Source organism: Polyodon spathula, chromosome 9 (assembly GCF_017654505.1).
Source record: "Polyodon spathula isolate WHYD16114869_AA chromosome 9, ASM1765450v1, whole genome shotgun sequence".
Taxonomy (NCBI): Eukaryota; Metazoa; Chordata; class Actinopteri; order Acipenseriformes; family Polyodontidae; genus Polyodon; species Polyodon spathula.
Genome location: NC_054542.1, coordinates 45,566,979 through 45,587,588, shown reverse-complemented (window position 1 = coordinate 45,587,588; position 20,610 = coordinate 45,566,979). Strand labels below are relative to the sequence as shown.

At 34.2% G+C, this 20,610-nt stretch overlaps 1 long non-coding RNA gene across 1 annotated transcript; it reads right to left on the bottom strand.

The window, feature by feature from the left end:
* Nucleotides 1–2,224: 2,224 nt before the first annotated feature.
* On the bottom strand, nucleotides 2,225–9,992 carry LOC121321287. The gene is made up of 2 exons (XR_005950922.1): nucleotides 9,930–9,992; nucleotides 2,225–2,840 (listed from the first exon to the last, which is right to left on the bottom strand). It is a non-coding gene; the product is annotated as an uncharacterized LOC121321287 (long non-coding RNA).
* Between the last annotated feature and the right edge of the window lie 10,618 nt (nucleotides 9,993–20,610).

Below are 20,610 nucleotides of genomic sequence, written 5' to 3'. Positions count from 1 at the left end.
CCATATATGCTTCTCATTTTCATCTGCCTGTGGCTCGGGGTTTCGTGCCTTATTGTTGGTGTCAGTTGCTGAATGTTGGTCTTTGCCCAGTTTTCCCGTCTTAGAACTTTGTCTTCCAACACATTTGCTTTACAATAGGTTTCAAATACATTTAGGCTCAAGATGTGGCTCTCATTTATTTGAATAAAATTGAAGTAATAAGATTTCTTATTTACAATAGCTGGCCTTTATTGGCCTGAAATGCTGCACCTTGATTGGCTGAGGCAGTGTCCAAAATTCTATTATGTTGATAAAATAGTAGTTTGTAACCTTTATACTCCTTGTCTTTTAAAAAAAAAAAGACATAATCCCTGATAAGGCATTTACTTAGCAAGAACTGACTCTAATAGATCCCTTCAGTCAAAATATCTAACTCAGGGAAATGTATGACTTTGTCTACAGCTGCCACTATCTTAGCAGATTGCACTGTCACTGTTTCACACAGAGAGCATTGCTGCACCATTAGTGAATATAAATAATGCACAGCCTTTTCTGCTCTACTCAACTAAGTGCATAGAAACCTTGGGTTCCTCTTGTCAGAAATCCAATGGATTAGTACCTAGATTTATTTTAAGTCCATAAAGCACTTTGTTCTTGACAGCATTCAAAGTGAAAAGAGTGTTATACTAGTGCGCATCTTAATGTTGTCATTCTTATCTCGTAAGGTAGGCTGATACAATGACTGCAGCAGGTTCTTTCAATATTTCATTTGTTCTCACAGAAACCTTAACATGCTCTATACTGCCATGGAAAAAAAACAAAAGTTTAAACGTCTTATTATAAATGATATTAGTGTAAGTGGCACATGAAAGGATTGTCAGTGGGATAAAAACAGATATAATGGAAGTGAAATTAAAGATGAACTCCCTCATAAATTGCTTCTTGTTCCTGCTGAAATAGTTTACACATGTTTTATGCAAATATTCTATATTGTGCTGTATCCTTCATTGTAATTTTTGTTTACTACTCTATTGTAAACTTCTATACTGTACTGTAGATTAATAAAGGCTGTTAAAATAATCCACTTTATAGTGCAACATGTGGCCCCACAGTAAAGATGCAATGATACAAGATTTGTCCATCCTGAAAGTTAATTCACAGCATTTCAAAAAAATCGGTGAAAAGCTTTTTTTTTTTTTTTTTTTTTTGCTTTTCAAGAAAATAAAAAAGGTAAGTATTTGCTTGTGTTTACTCACAAACTTGGATATTTTTGCTGTGAATTTCGAAAAAGGTGAGTGGTCGTTGCTATGGAAATACATTTATTGCAAAAGCATTTTGTGGGATAAAAACATTGGTTTTTGCTCTCTGACTGGTTAGAAACTAAGTCATTTGAGGAAATTTGCTAAATATTGACATTATTTATGCTGTTTAATACTTTAAATTGTATATAAACCCATGTATTACTATATATGTTTCAGTATATTGTAATATATTTAATTTCCAAAAGGGATAATCTCCAATAGAACAAAATGTTTACTTGAAAACAGTCACAATCAAATTATAGGAGATCATGGAACAGGAATTTGGCAGGATCTATTGTCAGCCATCTTAGCTTGTTAGACAATGAATGGTAGATGTAATAACCAGACCTTCCCTGAAATTAAACAAACAGATGGGAAGAATATAGTACATCCTGCCAAAAATATATGGTGGCTAAACTTGTCCTAAAAATACCTTAGGGGTAACACAATGTAACTCAGGCAAATAAAAAAAGAAAACACCCCCAGATAAATATCATTAAAAAACAAATACTCCAAAGCGGTTAACTTTCATGTTTACTGTTCATGACAACGATGTTTAAATCAGTCTATCAGTGTATCTGTACTGGTCTTTCTGTATCGTACAGTAGGAGGTGGGACTACGTCGGTGTTATTTTTATTTAGGTTGCTAAAATCTAGTTTTCAGCATGGAGGTAAAATACCAAAAATGGACAACAAAGCAAAAAAAAGTAAAGTAGATTAGCTGAGGATTGTGTCAAGAAATCTTCCAAAGAAACTTTACATGCAGATGGAGGCAAATTATTTTGCACATTTTGTAATGTGACTTTGGAGAAAATACGATACACCATGACAACAAACCACGCTGCAAATGTCACAGGTAGGACACCAAGATAAATACAGTTTGGGATACTATGGTAGCAACACCTTGCAAAGGCAGACACAGAAAGCCAGGCACTACTAAAAAAAAAAAAAAAAAAGAAAAAGGTTTTATTGATTGAATTCTATAAACCTTTAAAAATACTATGTAGCATAATACAAATATATAAAATGGAACTAAGTCGACAATAATTAACAGCAATAATAATTCAATCAAATAGCAGTAGAATTTGGCAATATCTAGATCACAATAGCAGCTAGAATGAAGCAAAGGGGCTATTAACAAGGAGGGTCCACAAGGTGCAAAACAGAAATGACAGGAATTTGAAAGTCATAATCATGGAAAATAGCAATTCCAACGTGCTCTTCACTCATCCCAAAAGAAATCCAGCCACGTATAGGTTCCAGCAGTTCCAATAGATCAGCGATGACATCAGACCATAGTGTTCTATAAACAAACAAATACAAATCTCGACTAAGCAACCCAAGTCATAAAGAACAGAACATTAACAAACAATCATTTCCCAAACAAAAGAAAGATTGAACACTTATCTTTGCAAGTGGGGAGGTAATTCGCCTCTTCCCCTCTAAATGATCAACCCGTCTGGAACAGTAGATCTCATTCGCTGTCAATCTCTGACCCGGGATCGTCTGTGGCAGCTGCTGCTCGATTTTGCTGGGCAATACTACAGTGCTACTAGACACCTGTAACACATATACTGTCTTTATTAAAGTATGCCAGATGCCCTTGTGTAACCAAGTTTTGGGTGGTATTCTAATTGATATCCACATTTGTATAACTTGTCAAAGTTTTGCCTTACACTTCCAACAAATTCAGTAGATGCAGAACGTGCAGTCTCATGCTTGCCTTTAACAAATGACAGCACTTCGTTTTAGTAAGGAAGCAAGTAGCACTATTTTTAGGCTTTTATAGTGCTCTGAAATATTATCTACTTGGGTTTAGTTGAAGTTTAAACAGGTCTGCGAAATGTCAGCAATATCCTAACAAGGGAAATTTTTATAACTTCTCTGTGATTTAAGCAGACTCCAGATTATAAAACATGGCTGCTATAATTTTGCATTTTTAAAACTGTATTGCATTATTTCTCATGGTGCTCTTTACAAGTTCAAAATGTCCCTTTGCTTAAACTGGCTTCTTATTGTGGCTAACAGCCACAAGGTGTGTTGCATTTAGTAAATCCTCTACAGAGGATTATCCATGTAACAGAATTTGTAGTAGATTATTTCTTCGCTTGCTTTTCTAAACATATCTCCAGATAGAAGAGAAAACCTTAGCTTAAGGAAAATTATACTTCAGATGTAACTTGTCATCAGGAATATTTTTAATGATAGGTAGTGTAAATTATGGCATTTTAATATAAAAACAATATGAAGCAATTCACATATTAAGGGACCATTGGTGATCTTGGGCTGCATCTATTATTCATTTGTGGATTCATATTTCTCTGATAAAACAAGACTGCTATAATATCTGTTGATTACATTAGCCATTGTAAGGGCACTGTGGTTGTTGCTTTTCATCCCCCTCATTGAATTATTTCCTGTCCTATACAACCAAATCAATGTTCGGTTTCTTTCATTTCTAATGATGTCATCCATGTCAGGATATTGCTTTTGGCATGTGCACTGACAGAACTGTAGAGCCTTCAGGAAAACCTGATTAAGAGAGGTCTATTGTATACAAAAATGCAGAAATAAAAAGAACACAGATTGCACAAAACATGTCACCAGTACAGGACAGCATGTCTGGGTCATGTAGTGAATTAGGATAGTCAAAAAACCTAATGATTAAAACATCAGTGGATCTTTATGCTGCTGCACTAAAACTCAAACTCCTGCACCATCTCGGATATCATTCATGTTTTATTTATCTTTTCAGCATCAAGTAACTTTACAGGAAGGTAAGTCTAGTATAAGTAATTTGAGTTTCTTGTATTGAAAATTGAATAAAAAAGGACATGCAATATACAGAGGTTGCAGAGGCCCTGTGGAGTAACCCCCCCCCAAAAAAAAAAAATGTCACACCCCTGGACTACATATTGTGGAACACCCCAATGTTACTGCTGAACAACCCAAGAACATTGCTGAATAGAATAACAAGACACAATGATTGGGCAGAATGTATAAATATCTCTCCCGGCATTCCAGACAATGGCCTAGCTAACTGGATTCAAGAATAACCATGTGCAAGACCAAAGGTGGAGCACAATTCCATTTTTTTTGTTCATCTAGTTTATGAATCAGTATATTTGGGCATGAACAAGATTCATGTATCGGTGGAGTTATCTTTCTTAGACCGGGATACAGTGTTGAATTATGCTACAGCAGGATTATAACAGGTGGGATACACAAGCAGGATGGAGAGTTCATAGTATAAGATGCAAGTATTTGAATCTGGGTCAGTTTTGATCATTAAAATATACCCTGATGATGCCATTAAGAGAAAAGACATGCAATTTACAAACAACATGGAAAACCCCAAACCCTAACCCTAACTCTAACCCATACACAAGCAAAGGCAAATTAAAAACCTATTGGATATTACAATGCTACAATCATACCAATACACATCACATATGCATCATTTAATATGCTTTATTGATAGACTCAGAAACACCAAATCTGATTTTTTTGCACAATACTCTAACTGGGATTGAATCTATATGTATATGTGGTGATGATCTACTGTAGGTAATGTAGTCCTGTATTTTTCTATATTTTTTTTCTGTATGTAGTCCTGTATATTTTTCTGTATTTTTTTTTTTTTTTTTTTTATGTTCTTCATGTTGTACTTATCCTATTGGATTCTTTCTTGATGCTATATTTTACAGAATATAAGCATTTTCTAAAACTACTACTATCAATGTTTTTTGATCTCGTACTACTGAGCTATGTGCTGAGTTGTATGCTCACAGTAGGTGGCGCTTTGTGTTCTTCTTATACTGCACAGTAGGCCACTTGACAAGTACAGATTTATCAAATTCACAAAATCCCCTCAAGTTCCCATTGGTTTAATGGAAAAACCAGGTAGCTGAGTTTGTTAATTAAGAGTGATGTTCTTTTTTGCTTTAAGGGTATGTAGGGTAAACAGTAAGTAAAACCAGGGAGTGTGTCACTAACTCAAGCTAGACATCTTTATTAATGACATGCTTGTATAACAAAATTCTGCAATGAAAAAATGAAAAGGGAAGTGGAAATAGACAAAAAAAGGCCATCACTCCATCCCTTGAAACAAACTCTGCGTTCAAAATTAAATGTGCTAACATTATTTTCAAAAATAATTTAAACAGCAACAGTATATACTCATTAACACTGTTTATTATACATAAATATAGAACATATGTATATATATATATATATATTTTTAAATGCAATGTAAAAAACCTGGGCAACTAAACAGATGATGATTTTCATGTATATGTTTAAGGACACATGCCAAGAGTAGTATATGTGATATACATATCAAAATAAATCTGAAATACTAACACACTTGCTCTATTTAGAGAAGGCAAGCCCAACTGGAATGGTGCTCTCGACAAGATGTCAATGTAGTTACGCTGAGCCCCTTGACCTAGCTTGTATCCATTGTTTAACTTAATGAAGATTTTTCCATATGTGGTACTGTGTGTGGTCAGTGCTATATTATCACAACTATATATAAAGAAGAATACATAAAAATGCCTGGCCATTTACCAAAACATAATCTGTTACTGAATTTATTGAACGTCAGAAGTGCTGTGATGGATTCACATAGGAAATGTGTGTAGGACTTTGGGTTGTTATTTACTCCAAATTTTCCAAAAATAATTACAAAAGTAGCAAAACCCAATGTTACGGTATGATTGATTTATTAATGCTGTGGTAACTTCAGTGTGTTTTCCCTTAAGGGTTTGGAGTAAAGAGCTTTGAGAATATAGCCAAATATTCCATAGCAATTATTGAGTAACTGTTTGGTAATGACTGTGTAATCATAAGGTAATTATACTGCAATATAATTTAGTAATAATTGGCAATCACTGTAACATTTTTTAATATATATATTTAATTATTTAAAATCTTTAACCCTTTAAGGACCAAGCGTTTTTCAGTGGGATGCTCCCTCGGGACCAGTTTTATTAATTTTTTTGGCTGTATTTTACTCTTCCTGTAAAAATTAACAAAACATCTATTATTTACAGATATCTTGGAATTAGTGTCCTTTTTCAGAACACTGGGGAACATTACAAACCACTTAATCCATAAAAAAATAAAAAATAAAAATACACAGTATTCCAGGTTTTTTTTATTATATATTCTTAGAGATGTATGTATAAAAATGTGTTATTCTATGACCTGACCTTACAATAATTCCTGAAAGTGTTGTTGGAAAATATATACAGTATATATTTGGGCAAATTACAAGACTCTGTTTCACCAGAGTGATTGTAATGACACAATACACATTTATTCTCAGGGTCTTTATAAGCAATAATGGACACTACTCTTAATTTATTTTCTCAAAATAAATATTTACAAATAAATATTCAGTAATAAGTAATAAGGAAAATAAATATACCTGATAAATTTTGTTCATGAAACATTATCTGCTTATATCCACTCATTTCTTGATATGTATAAATGTTGTAAAAAAACACACACACACACATATATATATATATATATATATATATATATATATATATATATATATATATATATATATATATATATATATATATATATATAAATACATGAGACAGAATACATGTTCTAATATAATTAAAAGTCAAATACATCAGATTTACAGTGTTTCCATTTTTTGTTAGCTCTAAACACGTTCCTGTGATATTTTGTTTCCGTCCTTCAGTCCAATAAAAATCCTCTACACAACCTGTTTTTCTCATTTTTCATATATAAAAAACAGCACACCTTTTTAATTGGCACTGCGGAGGGTAAGATTGAATGATTAGCAATTACACAATTAGTCGGGAGGTGACAATTTCATTTGGATTCATACCCGCATGCTCTGTGTCTGTTTTGGTCACCATGCTGTTTAGTTTTGTTAAGTGTTTTGAATTTGTTCACCTTTTTATTTATTATTAAAATCGGCGCATCAGCGCTTCCATATCTCAGTCCTCTCTGCCTACTTCCTGGTCTGATGTCACCCACAAGCCATCCTGGTCACAATAAGCAACCGTTTTTAAAAAGCAAAACGTCCCATAAGTGCCTTAGTACCCTGAATTACATGACAAATGGAATAACACCAGATGGCCTCATTAAAATTCAGTGTATTTTTAAAAGGAGACAATGATCTATTCAGACATACCAAAGTGCATAGTAACTAAGTCAGAGTGAGGTAAAAGGGGTAATAACAGTATGTTTATTAGGCTGCTGTCCCAATACTTTAACTGTGCAGGGTCCTTTTCATAGAGTATGAATTCGTGAGTTATTTACACATGTTCAGTTTTGCCTACAGTAGTCTAGAACAGATTTATTAATAAAGTTTATTTTCTTCATATAAAAATGTAAATTTAAATTAACCAGTTAAAGCTTTATGGATAGGGCTCATATTTGTATCTCCAAATTGCTGTATTCCTATTCATTACAGACTTTAGAATTTCCAATGTCTACATTCTAATGACATAGGTGATTATTTTTGCTGTATTATTATCTTTCTCCAACATTAGCTTTACAATGAAGGCCAGCCACCACAGAAAGAATGTTTGTTTTAGAAATAGAATACTTCTTAATAGGACTAATTAGCACTTCAAGAAAATGTTTAATTTAATCCTGCAGGTTTACTGTGGTGCTAATTGGTGAAGCAATCCATACTCCCACTTTTAAAATCAATTACTGTTTTACACCCTATCATGATAGCTATCATGTAACTGATTGTAGTTTATTGACTTCCTCTGGCATTTGGTGTGAAAAAGAACTAACTTATTTGCATAAAAACTGAAATAAACATCTGTACAGTGTATGAATTTTTTTACATAAATATACTGGTATTTTTTATCACCAACCACCATACTCGTAGTTACAAAAAAATGGGACTTATATTACCTTAACACTAGAACCACCATGGCAGTCATTTTGAAAGTTTGAGATTTTCCAACTGAAATTACTGTGTTGTCAATTTATGACTTTTCATAAATACATGTATTAAATATCCTGACAGCATTTTAAAAGGGTGGATATGTGACGGGTAAATACATGACAGATTATTGTACTATGTTTCAGGTTCAATTGCATGTTTCAGGTGCCAAATAATTAATATGCTTCAAATTCTATATAATTATTTTTGTTTAAATATGTTATTGTGTATCAGTAGCCTGAGAAAATGTTACAGGTTACAGGTGTGTGTGTGTGTGTGTGTGTGTGTGTGTGTGTGTGTCACACGCTTCACATTTAAATCACTGTAAATAAAGAGCAGTTGATACATTGTGATGGGTATTAGTTAATTGATTAGTTTTACTTTTCTCAAATGGTCTGATAATAATAATAATAATAATAATAATAATAATAATAATAATAATAATAATAATAATAAGGATAATATATTGTGTTTATACCATCCTGTCAGGTGAAATATAACCAGCAATTTCCATTATCTTATGCTGGGTCCAATATAATCTTTAGAGCTCTAAATTTAGCTTAATGATCAGAAATTCAGGGAGGTGTAGAAATAAGAGCAGTCATGGGCAGACACAAAAGACAACATATCTGCAAGACATACTATTTATTATTTAGATGTTATATGGATATTTTAGGTATTTTCTGTGATAGAGGTGCTTCTGTACAAAAAATGAAATATTTTTCAATATTAGGCTAATAGCTGCTTATTGAATCTTCAACCTCAAAAAAGGACAAACATGTGTTTTACAAAAGCTTTGGGAAGTGATATTTTGATGGTTCTTTAAAAAATACATACAATTTGTGGAACATATTTGCCATAAAAAAATATCTTCATAATAGTTATCGTTTTTCAATTGAATAAAATATACCAAGTACATGCAATGTAATTTAAAAGTGGAGTTATTAGCCATATTACAGATATGTGTTGTCTCTGTGTACTACTGTACAACAGTATATAACAATAGAAGATGAAAAAAAATATCCCATGAAAAATGCCTCATTGGAAATGTTTTTTTTTTTTTTTTTTTTTTTTTTATTATGCTAAAAATTAACAAGGAAAGGCTTGATTTAAAAACACTGCGGAACAAGAAAAAAGCTTTTTTTAACATCACAAGCAATTCAATACATATCTTTCCTTTGTTAAGATAAATAGCGTACAGGAGAATGTTCCACTATATCTAACGACAAGAAATTTTTGCGTTATCATATATATATATATATAATTTATATATTATATATATATATATATATATATATATATATATAATATATATATATATTATAGATATAAGACACCCGATTTCGTAAAGCATTTACGAAACACACAAAATAGATATTTTATGTCAGAGACATCTACCAACAAAAACAACTAAAGAAACCCTATGAAAGATATACCTCATTTTTGACTGCAAGAAACTCAGGAAAAGCACTGCCCTTATATCATGGATAAGGTGTGCTATTGCTTTGCTTTTTACAAAATGCATTGAAAGCATGCAGCAGTAGTAAATAGTTAGATAAATAGTAATACTTTAACTCACAGTGCCGCCCCCAAAAAATACTAAAATCCTCAACTAAACTTAATATGAAAATACAATTTTTGGCATGTACATCCTTAGGAAATCCCTTTTTCAAAGTATGTGTATGTCGGAATGTGCTTACCTCTGGAACTGTAATGGAGGATGTGTAGCTCAAAGACTGCCATGTTGCTTGATCCTCTTCCTTCTCTGGTTTGGTTCTCTATCTCTAGACTTGAGATTGACAGTTATCACTGCCCTATTGGAACCAGGAGCTGATTCCACGCCCCAACCCCCCCCCCCCCCCCAGAATAACAAATAAGACCAAAAATACTTGTGAATTACTTCTATTTGCCTATAGCTGATTTTTTTGTAATAATACCTTTAAACTAGTTATTATTTAATTATCTATAACTTTCAAGTGCTTTTTCATACTGTTAGGATATGTGTGTCATCTTTCGCTTACCAAAGTAAACTTGATGCTAAGAAGTAGATGTTCTATACTGTATATGCTTTTGTTTCCTCCAGGATAAACAACTCCTATTCTCTGTTTCATGGCCTACCAAATAGTTTCTTCAGTTAATTTAGTTTAATTTCATATATCTAAAGTGATTCGTTGCAACCTTATGTCAGGTTGAAGCCATTATTATACAAACATTGCACAGAACAAACATTATAAATAGATACAGTTGTAAATAAGTGTATTATAAATGTAGAACAGACTGTAACAGTAGAAGCGTATGTGAGTCAGAAAGAAAGGCATTGTCCTGAATATTAGGTGATATTTAAACCACTTTCAATTCTTTTTTCGTTGTATTGTGTTGTTTATGTTTTAGCTGCGACTAATGTTATGTGGGAGCCATGAGGAATATTTTCATAACATCAGTTTTACTTTACTGGCCCTAAATACCTTGAAAAATAATATGGGTGGTTAGATGCCTGAATTACTGTACAGATAAGAGGCATCTTTAACTGGATGAGCAGAGTAGTATTGTCTGTCCAGATGGGTAGTCTCCAAGCTATGTGGAAAGGAAGTGTAAATGGGATGCTATATTGTGAACTACCTGCATTGTTTTAGCATGTTTGGATTGTTTGAGGTTATGTTTGAGGTTATGTTGGGCGCATAATTTGATTGGCTGAAACACTACGCACAGTTGGTGTGAAGTACAAGACCAGCGGTGCTGGTTGTTGCTTGCGCACAGACATAGTTGGGGATCTGTTGTTTCTTGTTGGGGAACAGCCCAATGATTGTCTATTTCTTTGATTGGTCCAGAAAGGTGCCCTGTATAAATGGATTTTCTGAAGCATTTAGAAGAAAAACCTTGCACATGACCAATTGTAGCCATGGTTACCAATTTGGCCTGGATCTTTAAACAGTTATTACATTTTGTCTAAGAAAACAGTAAGGGTTGATTTAAAAAAAGATAAAATTAATGCCATCTAATCAGAACAGACCATTATGTATTAGTGAAGCTGCAAAACAGAATTATCTGACAAGGGGCAAGCCACATTATCTAAATTAACATTTCACAAGCATGAACATGGAAGGCCACTGAGGAAAACGAAAGGCTAGAAAAGTATGGCCTGTATTTAGTCACTCTACAGTAATTATTAATGTGAGCGCTTGTCTGTGGTCTTAATGAAAATGAAACCCAGGGAAGAGAACAGGGAGGGATAATGTGCTGTGAAATTGAGTATCATTTGCAAAGGCGCTACCTTTTAACTTTGTTAGTTTCCTTGTAGGAAACAAAGCCAAATTGAGAATATGTTTGTAAAACACACCAGTTTGCTTAGAGAAATACATTAGAGAAATGCACCTTTTTTTTATTTCTAACCGATTAACAGATTCACATATGTTTGGACCCTGTCATATCCTAACGAGATGTCTGTCTGTTTGTTTGATTTTTTTTTTTTACTTATGAATCACAAAAATACCATATTAATTATTAAAGGTAGGTGCAACAATAATATAACAGTTTTATTGTAGATGTGAATTTAAAATACACAAGCCATGGTTGTTTTTTTGTGAATAAAAACCCAGCAGGTAATTTAATAACAAATATGTTATCAGCAAATATAGTCAAAAACAAGTGGCTTCTATCTTTGATATCGCCAAATATTGAAACAATGTGGCAGTGAGACGGTTACATTTTACTGAAATGTGAAATTATCTTAAAATACAGCTCTGTGTCAAATAGGAATACAGTATCACAAAGTGAGTCATCCTAAAGAACCCAAAACTCTATTAAGATCTCGTCATGGCAGCCATATTGGCTGAGATTAATGTTAACATTTTCTAAATAACTCAGAAGTAAAAGTTTGTGAATATTTTAAGGATTGTGTCTTTATAAATCAGAATTCACCACAATATAGCAGCCACAAGACATTGCAAAAAACGTATATACCCCCTTACGGGGATGCTTAATGACTGCAACATCTTGACATGCTTTTCTTTTAATCAAACTGACCTTATCCCATTGGAAACAGTTTTTTCGAGTATATTGCACATTAACGACACGGTGAAATCAGATAAAAATCCATGGCCATACCTTTGGGTACAGGTGTAGTCTGTTTTGATTGAATTATACTGTAAAATGGGTTTAAATACTCCATGTCACTTTGCCCTTAGCTTTATTAAACCTGGTAACTCGACCCACTAGGGGAATTGTATTCTTGCAGACTGGTCTTAATTTTTAAGGAGGACAAACTAGATAAAGCACTTGTGAAATCTGAATGGAAATGACCCTCTAAAACAGAGACAATAAGTGTGTATGGATTCAGTAATCATTCCTTGATATCCAAGTGTAATTCTACTTCTCTCTATTAGAAGCTGATGCTGGACAAAATTCATCAACTGTAACACAGTATAAAAGCATGCACTTTGGGTCCACCTTGCTATAATAGTACAGTTATTTAATCTAATATAATTAGATTTCGAAATTACACTCAATCCTGTCATTGGAATTAAACAACACCCATGGCACTGCTCCATGTCCATCTTTATAATACACATTACCTTCACAGTCTCCAACATTCAGCACACGAGATCCAAGAGAAAGATGAGATCACTTTACATATTCTGCCTTAGTTTTTTTACTCTATTCTTTTTGTTCTGATAATTTTATACCATTGCACTGCAGGTAAGTGATGTAAATAAAGCATTACTGGTCAAGTTGTTATACACCGAGTTGCATTGTTTGACGAGATACCGGTTGTAAAAAACAGTTCTGGTCAAACACATGGCAACATTAGTGTCAGTCTCTATAAAGAAGTCAAGAATCCTGGCATTTTTCGTCATTTGATGGGTCTGTCATAAAGAATGCAAAAGAGAGAGAGAGGGGGAGCTGCTGTTCAGAAAAAAACACATAAGCTATTAACCTTCCCCCAGCTCATCAACTTTGTTTTGCAATCCTCCCTCAGAACCATTAGAATACCCTGAAGAAATGACTTTCCAATTAAAGAGGATCTTGGAGAGCAGCGCCTTTTTATCTTTGACTCCTGGTGTTCCTTATTCCAATAATTTAAATTGGAATTGATTTTTCAATTTAGCTGCTGACTGCAATGGACACACAGAGGAGGAGGCTGGATAGAGTTGCGGTCCAGAAATATTTGTCATGGTGATGCACTCCTCATAAGTTCACAGGGGCCTGACTTCTTAATGTGTTATCCCCTGCTTCCGTTTCAGACAACAGATTTTTAGCTCAGAATGGGCAGGCAGAGAAAACACGTCAGGTATGACCTTTGGGGTCCTTATGCACAGGTCTTCAGCAATCCCTGTAGGTTTTTATTTCTAAGAGAAAAGGAAGATGTACTGGGTTTGAATGAAGGTGATAACTGTTTTCTTATTCAGAGTTGTTTTTTCTTTTGGCAAATATAACCCTTAAAAGACAAGGCTTTATTTAGTCCAATATACATTAATGCGTTCGTATTTCATTGTAAACTGCTAACTCAAAGAACTCCATAACTTCTCCTTTGTTTATAAATATTATTATTTGGATTTCCTTGTACTGCAGTTATGTCCCGCCAAAATATCTGTCAATCTCTCTATTTAATGCTCTTATTCTATCTTGCTTTTTCATTCCCGCCATCCTTCCTTCTTCCTCCACTTTGCTGTGCCACCTCTACAAAGGTCTCCCTTTGGGGGCAAATGAAGTTGGCCTCGCCCTCCGCCAGTAAGGTTCTCCGCGAGCCAGAGGGGACCCCTGGCCAAATCGATCCTAACTTGTTGTTACGTTCTCTGCCCATTCTAGGTTCCCCTTGAGGGAAGTAATACTTGCTTCCCAGACTGCAAGCCAAGGAGAAACCCTGTCCTCTTTTCTAAGTCACAAAGCACTCTCTACTATTTCAATTCCAGAGGTTCATCCTCCATGTCCTGTGAATCTATGTATTGTAGTGGAATAAAAAAAAGGAATTAAATATGTATTCAGCAACACAAGACAAACTGTTTCCGTATGCTTTTAAACACTACAATTTTGAATGGGATTGTGCTTCTCTTTTAACTACACTCAATAAAAGCAAATGCTTGAGACATTTCATCAACCTGTGTCCATCCGCCCTCAACCAGAATTTATTGCTTATACCCAGGAAAGAAAAAAATAAACTTTTCTTTTTAGTTATCGCCCACTGTGCAAACTCCTTGTTACGAATCCAAGCATCATTGGCTCCCATTTTTCCATACCCTGTACAGGGGGAAACAGTTATCTTTTTAAAATGTAATGAGCCAGCTTGAATTCAAACCAGATGTTTTGTGAGTCTTTATGCTACACTTTCAAAGGCTGCCCTACACTTGCTACAGTGAGTGCCCTTGGTATAATGAGCATTTATCATTTCCTTTCTTTGGAAAGCACGTATAAGGGTTAGCCTCCTGGCTAAATGTTTATTTTCTCTCGCTGTTTTACAGTAGCATTTAGTGGAAAGACTTGGCGTAGTGGACTGATAGTTTAGTTTGAAGTTCCTGACAGCCGTGCTGGCTTGTCTCTTTCTCTCCCAAGCTGTTTAATATAGTTGTTGTGCTACTGGAAGTCTATGGAAGATTAATGAACACAAAGTCTTTGTGGCAGTTGTGAGGAGATGCAGGACAGAGCAGTCCAGCAACCATCTGTTCAAATGCCTTTTACAGCTCTTTTATGGGGAAAAAAAGCAAACAGCAGGAAACAGAGTTGTACCGGAGATGCATTTTTGAAATCATGATTTTTATATTACAAGGGAAATACATACATTAACCTGATAGCAAATAAACATATTGTTCATATGAGTCTCATTGCTATTCCTACTTGTTACATAGCAAACAATACTGTAGCTGTAACATTATTAACATGGGTCCTAAAAAAAGGAAATTCAAATAAAAAATACATTTGAAAGCACTAAAAAAAAACCTCAACTATATATATATATATATATATATATATATATATATATATATATATATATTATATATAAGATCTTCTATTATACTTAATTTTATCAGGTGGTGTGTCTTATAGTACCTTTCCGTCACTAGTAATGAAAATCTATCCGGATAAATATCAAGAAAACTGAACTTCAGTAGACAACTACATACAAGACACAAAAGACAAAATACAAAGTCATTTCCACTGTAGTCATGTCGTTAAACCAACGAAAACCGCGTAAAGTGAAAACAGGCCAATTTTGTTGAACTTACGTCCAGATTATATTTGTCACCTTGAATGATAGTTTAATATAAAATTTTTGTGCTTCAAATTTTTGGAGTTTCTTTTATAATAACATTTGTCTAGCTTTCTTACTCAGTTGTATTATCACTGTATATGACTGTATAAGAGAGTAGTATGGGTAAACGCCATGTGACCTTGAAATCATGTCTCACTGCCCTTTATGCCTAAAACTCCTTTTAGAATAAATAATAAAGATGGTGTTATTGTTATTCCAGTCTGTTAGAAATGGTATAGTATCCTTGGTTAAGAACAGACAGTTAACTGGCATAACATTCAAATGTAAGCTTTTTGCTTTCTAATTATGTCAACATCTTCAGACTGTTAAAGGCTTTAATAGCTCTGATCTGTAAAATATGAAATGTTATTAAGAGCGGTAAATTATGTTGTAGCATTCTGCTGCCATGTTATTGATATGGTTTGTCTCAGTTCTCAACCATTTCAGTTCTTCTCTTTCCAGTTCTGTAAAATGTAGAATAATTAGACAGACAGGTGAGTGTGTAATGCTGAGCCTATGTGAGTAACAATGCTTTTTCATTTATATGCATTGTGTATTTTTAAATAAATATAGCACAATATGTTCAGTCTGATCTCCGGTTAAATCATTTTTCCAACCAAAATTGAGTTCAACATTGGCTAAGTTCCAGTACTAATTAGTATTGATTACTTTTGTTGTTCAAGGTTGCCATAGTTTTCCCATTATAAGCAGAAAAGACAACAGTCCTGTGCTTTTAATTAATCTATTTTACAGTAAGAAAAAGGTTTGCCAGTTAACTCATTGAGTCTGCTAGTGATTTGATCCTCAAAAGGTCACCCTTGTGGAGGTTAAACTAAACCATCAGGAAGACTAGGGTTTCTGCCTGTCTGAGTTGAAATAATAGTGCTACCGTGTGAATGATACAAGGTGCCACATTGTAATGATCACTTTACTATACTGACACTGTGCCTTTAAGAAAAGTGGGAGTATTCCTGTGTATTCTAGAGGAATTCCTTTTCTCATAGTCCAGTAGCTCATGTTAGTGGCATGTGTGTCGAACTTTGTTGTGGCATGTTTGCCTGCCCCATACTAAAGTACTGTAATGTATTGACATGTTGAATTAGGGAATATGTGCTGTATACCCAGCAATTATTGCCTGTGAGCCTGCTTGGATCCTGGATCAAGAAGGTAGTACAGCTGTAATGATGGAAAATCAACACCTTTACACACTACCAGTCAATCTTGCTCTTAAGTAGGATTTGAACCAAATACAGTACTATGGCTATAGCCTACAAACACCATAACTTGGAACTTGGAGGAATTGGATGCTGTTAAAAGCAAAAAAATTTTAATAACTTCAGTAATGTATGGAAGATATACCTTGCAGGCAAATGCAGTGTGTACTAAATACATAATACATATACACATATGTTTTTAAGAGGCTTGTGCTTTAACTTTTATTAAATTAAAATACAGTGACACCACAACAAGTTTGTTGTAAAGCCTCCTAAAAATTCAGGTAAATCAGAATTTGTATCTTCTTACAAAGCCAACAGCGCACCCAGTGCCTTTTTTTCCCCTGGTAAACATAACCATATATACAATTGATAGCATAAAGTGGGACCAGCCTCTGTCACAATTTAATATTGGAACATAGAGATTCACCAGTACTTCAACAGTTTGGTTCCATGATGCAGACAGAAATGAATTACACTGTATTGGTATAAAAAAAAAAAAAGAAATACAAAAAGTAGCACAGTGGATAGTTGCAGAATGCTTTGAAACCCTTACCCTATTTAATTACGAAAAAGAACACCGATTTGAGGGAATTACCATTTGCTAGCTGAAGACATCGGAAAGCTACAGACAAAGTAAACTACCAAGGTGATGTCTGACAATGTGTACAAAGGTGTATTTATGTTGTCAATGTTTTGTTTCTGAAAGTTCTGCGGTCAACTAATCTGAGGTAGGGTGAAAATCCTGATGCTTGTTATACATTAAAAAAAAAAAAAAACCCTGGGAAACCAAGGATTTGCCATCCTATGCAGAGAAAATCTGACACATATGGCACAACTAATTCTAATAGTCAAAAAACAACTAGTTTTCATGTTAACAGTGCTTCCTCATAACAATCTTCATGTTTGTGATTTACAGTAGAATGAGGTAATACTCTATGTGTAGGACATCTCTTTTTAAAACATAAATCGTTTTCGCAATCATCTTGCCCAAACTAAGATGACATCTCCTTATAACAATCAAAGACTCCCTATACACAACGCATTAACTTATAGCCAAAGCCATAAAGGTCACTTCAGCAGTTATTTGTACCTGAGAAAGCTTAACGCAACTACCCGATGCAGTGCCTAATCACAGTTTTAATTAAAACAATAGAAATTCACTGAACAACAATGCTGAATCCCAGTTTTAGGTAGGAGTCTACACTACACTGTATTTCTGCCTTTAGGCACACTTCAGTGTTTTAACCTTATTGCATGTAAATGAACAGTGGTCTAATAATCCAAGCAGCAAGTACAGTAAGAGTTCAGTTGCATTAGCAGTGATCTAAAACAGAATGTAACCTAAAGACTCATCTTTCCTTGACAGAATCTAATCAATAAGCCAGAGGCCATGGGCATATCTGGAGCAAGGCAAGATTTTATTGATAGAGATGATAAAAGGGATCTTGAACTGTAATACATATAGGATTATGATTGCTAACAGGCATTAAAAAAGAAAGGCAATGTTCTTTATATATATAGTAAGGTATATATAGTAAGGTATAGCACAGTGCAGTGATGTGCAACAATGACTAAAAGATACACCTGATTTAAAAAATGCTTATAAGACCAATTGATTAGGAAGAAGAGGATCTGTTTGCTTCTTTTGGCTTTTTAACCGTTGTGTACCAGAGGCAATGCACAGTCCCCACCATAATCTTCCCTGCCACCTCTCACCACCCCACCAACCCCCCAAATGAAGGTTTGTCTTGCTTTTTATATTAACTGGTATCACTGCAGTGCACAGTAATTCATTTTTTGCAGCTTGTAAATGCAACTGGGGTGTCATTATATTATTAACAAATATATCCTAAGTTGCTACATGTCCAAATATAATGTGACTAGACATTTACATTTTGCAAAGTGTATTTTTCTGTGATTATATTCAACTTAGGGTTGTAAGGAATGTATTTTAAGGATGAAACAAAATATTTGTTTCTAAAATAGAGTGTTTCATTAATTCTCAATTCTCTTGGGCACAGATCAAGCTAAAGTTATGTATTATTGATAATTCTGTAATGAATGACATGAAAAGCTAAATATTGATTTAAATAGATGCCTCATTTTTTCTAATTTCAGAGAAGGTAGATGCAGTGTCATGCTCATATCAATATAATATTACGGAATATTTATTGTGCTGCATTGATTGTTTTATGACAAAGATTTATGGCATTTAAGCCTACTAAATATTTAAAAAAGGTAAATACTGGCTTATATCTATAATTGGATGCTCCAGAATAAACATGACGTCTATGTTAGTGTGGCAGAGCAAAGCTCTGCCCTTTAAATTGGCAGGGATGGGGTTAACTTCCCCTACCTGCCTGGGTTTATTATGTTCAGGTGGCTGGGGTTGATTAGTTGATTAGGTTGATTAACGATCAATCAGCGCCCAGCCACCTGATATAAAAGGAGGCCTCTGCTTCTCGTTTGGAGAGAGGGAGCTGAGGAAGCAGGTTGGTTTTTTTTTTTTTTTTTGGCTGTTTGGAAAGTTTGAATCCAGTGAAGGCATTGCCCAGCCTGGAAATTGTTATTTTTGTAAGTTTTGCTTTTTGTCTTTCTTTGTGTTTAAATTGCTTTGTTTTGGCCCTTGTGCCCTTTCATTTTTGTGTTTATTTATAATAAAATAGTTATTTTTTTGAACTGCAGTCTGTGTCTGGGCCTCTTTCCACTCGCCAGCCTGCCACAGTTAGCCTTAAAAAAATATAGAATTCAGTGCAGCACATGCATTAAAAATATACTGCACTATGAGTATACCGGCACCTCCTTTTAATTGGACGGGGAATGAAAATAAATATACTGATAACACCACCCAGTACATAATCAATATACCCTTCTGTATAAACCAATGACACCAAGTCATAAGCCAGCACAGTAATAGAAATCCCTAACAGCAAAACCCGGTGACGTGTGTGTGTGTCTTGCCCATAGTACACATGGATGAAGGCTATATTTTAATCCTTAGCCATTTTTCTACCCAGTTTAATGGATTATGAAAAAGAAAATGATATTTAAGATTCTTTAATATTGACTTAATTTATGTTTTTACTAGTCATTAAATTCAATGTATTGTCTTTTTTATTACAGATAATCTATGTATTATAAATAAATAAAAACAGATGGGCTTCAGTGAATTAAAGGGAAATAATTCCATCTCCGGTTTCTGTGACAGTTTATAAACTAGACCAAATGGTCTCATAGTTTATGACGTCACATAAACCCTAGATGGAATTTCCCCGTAACTCACTGAAGCCCATCTATTATTCTCTGTATATTAATGTAGTTGTATCTGCATTGTGTTTATTCTGATTTATACACCCAGATATGTAAGACACTTAAACAGTTTTATCAATGAACAAGTCACGTTATCTCTCTTTCTGCCTGTCTTCTGGCCACACCCCCTGCAGCACCATCCAGGACACTCTCACTCACCGAAACTCATTCATCCGATATCTTTATCAAGGTGGCAGACAGGACATAGATTTAAACACAGCATACGACAGTGACCCTATAGTCATGGTTTCAACTTCTTTTCCATGTTAAACCAGTTTTCAACCACTATTATCTTGGCAGTGATAGGGGCTAGAGTGATGTCCTTTGGAACATAAACACTTTGTGGCATTGTCTCTTTGAGTCATTCAATAGGATCAGTATTTTAAAAGCTAATAGGAGGGTTAATATGTACAGTATGAATCATAATGTAATTTTTCATCAGACCTGGAGAAAAAAACAAACATAATAGCTACAGCTATGGTATTCAGCGCTGAGGTAGTGACTTAATTACCCAGAGTGGTTACAATTTGATTGAATTTGTACTTTATGTTATTGTTATTTGTAATAAGGTTTCTCGTAGCATGTAAGTTTGAGTGTTTGAGCGGTAGCGGT